This window comes from Myotis brandtii, unplaced genomic scaffold, assembly GCF_000412655.1.
Source record: "Myotis brandtii unplaced genomic scaffold, ASM41265v1 scaffold1006, whole genome shotgun sequence".
Classification (NCBI taxonomy): domain Eukaryota; kingdom Metazoa; phylum Chordata; class Mammalia; order Chiroptera; family Vespertilionidae; genus Myotis; species Myotis brandtii.
Genome location: NW_005353349.1, coordinates 531,328 through 534,966, shown reverse-complemented (window position 1 = coordinate 534,966; position 3,639 = coordinate 531,328).

Genomic DNA, 3,639 nt, shown 5'->3' with positions numbered 1-3,639 from the left:
TTAATAGGTGAGGAAATTAAGGTTCCAATATATTAAGTAAATTGGAAATATATATAAGCTAAAGAACTCATTCAACTCAATAACAAAAAAAAACCCCATAAACAATCCAATTAAAAAATGGGCAGAGAACTTGACCAGACACTTCTCCCAAGAAAATATACAAATTATCAACAGATATATGAAAATTGCTTAACTTCACTAGCTATTAGGGAAATGAAAATCAAAACCCCAAAGATACCACCTCACGCTTGGTAGAATGGCAATTATCAGATAGACAAGAAATAACAAATGTTGGAAGGGTTATGGAGAAAAAAGGAACAATTTTTAAAAAATAATATATGTTTATTAATTTCAGAGAGGGAGAGAGAGAATCATTGATTGGCTGCCTCCTGCAAGCCCTCAACCCGGTCATATGCCCTGACCTGGAATCCAATAGTGACCTCCTGGTTTATGGGTCATTGTCAACCACTGAGCCACTCTGGCCAGGCACTACTAGTGGGAATGTAGATTGGTACAGACACTATGGAAAATCATATTCTTTAAAAATTAAGAATAGGGCTACCATGCAACTCAGAAATTCCTTTTCTGAATATCTACACCCAAAAGTTAAAAATATAAAAATATATGCACCCCTATGTTCATTGCAGCATTAGTTACAGTGACCAAGATATAGAAATAACTGAAGTATTCTTCAATAGATGATTGAAGAAAGAAGATGTGGCACATATATAAATGGAATACTACTGAGCCATAAGATAAGATTAAATAGTGCTATTTGCAAAAACATAGATGGATCTTGAAAAAATCATGCTAACCAAATAAATCAGATAGAAAAATTTATTTTTATCTCATTTATGAGATATAAAACAGAAAGCAATAAACAATCAAGACAAAAAAACCCCAAAAACTTATAAACATAGACAATAGTATGTTGGTTACCAGAGGGAAAGGGGTTGGGGAGAAGGTATAAAAGGGTAAAGAGAGCCAGATACATGGTGACAAAAGGAGATTTAATTTTCACACAATGTAATATATAAATGATGTAATATAGAATTATACACTTGAAACCTATTTAGTCTTATTAACCAATGCCACCCAATAAATTTAATACTTATTTAAAAAATAAATAGACATACTGTTGAAGTAGAAACACTAGGCTGAATTAACCTATTTAAAGCAAAATGACAATCTTGAACATCAGCAAAATGACAGAATAAGAAACCCCAGACCTTCTTTCATCCCACAGAGACAATAACTCAACAACAATACAGAGACAAGTTCCTCCTGTGAGAAACCCTGAAAACAGACGAGGCACCTGGACCCAAGGTGAGCATGAAACTAGGCAGACCGCAGTCTCTAAGAAAGTTCATGGCATTCACTTGCCATAGTCCCTCTCCTAAATTCAGCATGGAACAAGTGGAAAAAAATGCCAACTTCCAGCATCTCCTTGGGAAGGAAAAATGTTGAAGCATTTCTCCAGTGTTCCAGATTTTGAGGGAACTAGCCATGGGACTTGTTTCTGTCTCACCTGCCATTGAACACTAATGGGACCTGGCATATTCTTGATTCCTGGGGTCCCATGAAAACCAAAGACAACTAGGAAGCTTTCTGATGTTCCAGAGGACCCACAGTACAGTCTACAGCAGCTGATGCGGCTTAGTAGCCTCTCCATTGGAGGGAAAGAGAGGAGTGTAATGTGCATCCAATGTTCTGGCTTTTCAGGGACCTACCTGGTTTCTGTCCTATCTGATTCAGAGTGCCTACAGGACCCAGCATACCCTAGAAGCATGGGGCCTCTGATAACAAGAGCTGGGTGGCTTGGGGCAGTTCCAGAGAACCTGCAGCATTGCAGACAGACATAAGAGAGAGGAGATTACAATTTCCTAAAAAAGAAAACTGGCAAGTCTCTCTAGCTGGGAATTTAACAGACGTATAGAGAAGATGCACCCCACAAAAAGATTTAAGAGGCCCCAAGAATATTTAACTTGGCTTATTGGTAAAAGTTTTTTCCCTGTAAGAAGCCAGTCTGTAAATAATGGGAGAGGTAGCTGTGACGGCGGGAATAGTAACACAAAGTACAAGGCACATAAACAAACAAACAACACAGGGAAATGGAGCTCAAGCAAATGAACAAAATAAATCTTCAGAAACTAAAACTAAACAAGAAGAGTTATATTAATTACCTGACAAAATAATAACTGCATTTAAAATTCACTGAAAAGCTTCAACCACAGACTTGATTAAGCAAAAAATCAGCAAAGTAAAAGATAGGTCATTTGAAATTATCCAGTGAGAGAAGCAAAAAAGAAAAACAAAACAAATGAAGGAAGCTTAAGAGACTGATAAGATATAAAATGGACTAATATATGCATTATGTGAGTCATGAAAGAGAAGAGAGAAGAAACAGCAAACTTATTTGAACAAATAATGGCAAACTTCTCAAATCTGGAAAAGAAACTAGACATACAATTTCAAAAAGCCCAAAGGACTTCAACTAAGAGGAAACTAGAGGTTTACACTGAGACACATTTTAATCAAATTGTCAAAAACGAAGAGAGAATTTTAAAGTAATAAGAGAGAAGCAATAGATTTCACCCTAGCCTATTTGGTTCAGCAGATAGAGTGGTGGCCCATGGACTGAAGGGTTCAAGTCAAGGCCACATACCTCATTGTAGGCTGGATCCCCAACCCTGATCTGTGTGTGTGTGGGAGGCAACCAATCAATGCGCTCTTGCACATCAATGTTTCTCTCTCACTCTGTCCCTTCCCCACCCTTCCACTCTCTCTAAAAATCATGAAAAAATATTCTTGGATGAGGATTAACAAAAAAAGAAAACAAGACTCAGCAGATTTCTTAGCAGACAACTTACAGATCAGAAGGGAGAGGGATGATATATTTAAAGTGCTGGAAGAAAAATAAAACTGCCAACTCCCAACCCTGATCTGTGTGTGTGTGGGAGGCAACCAATCAATGTGCTCTCTCACATCAATGTTTCTCTCTCATTCTGTCCCTTCCCCACCCTTCCACTCTCTCTAAATATCACAAAAAAATATTCTTAGATGAGGATTAACAAAAAAGGAAAACAAGACTCAGCAGATTTCTTAGCAGACAACTTACAGATCAGAAGGGAGAGGGATGATATATTTAAAGTGCTGGAAGAAAAATAAAACTGCCAACTAAGAATACTTAACTAGGCAAAAAATGTTCTTCAGAAATGGAGAAAGTAATTCCCAGAAAAACAAAAGCCAAAGAAGTTCATTAACACCAGATCCAAGAATGCTAATGGCAGTTCTTCAAGTTAAAATGAAAGGATATTATAAAATGAACTAATATATGCATTATATTGAAGAAACAATGAACAGTAACACATAAATAATAGATTTCAATACCCAAATTTCAGTATAACACTGAGACAAAAGGTCAGTAAAAAATCAGAGGCCAAGCCCTAACCGGTTTGGCTCAGTGGATAGAGCTTCAGCCTGCGGACTCAAGGGTCCCAGGTTTGATTCCGGTGGGCATGTACTACCTTGGTCGCGGGCACATCCCCAGTAGGGGATGCACAAGAGGCAGCTGATCGATGTTTCTCTCTCATCGATGTTTCTAACTCTCTATCCTTCTCCCTTCCTCTCTGTAAAAAA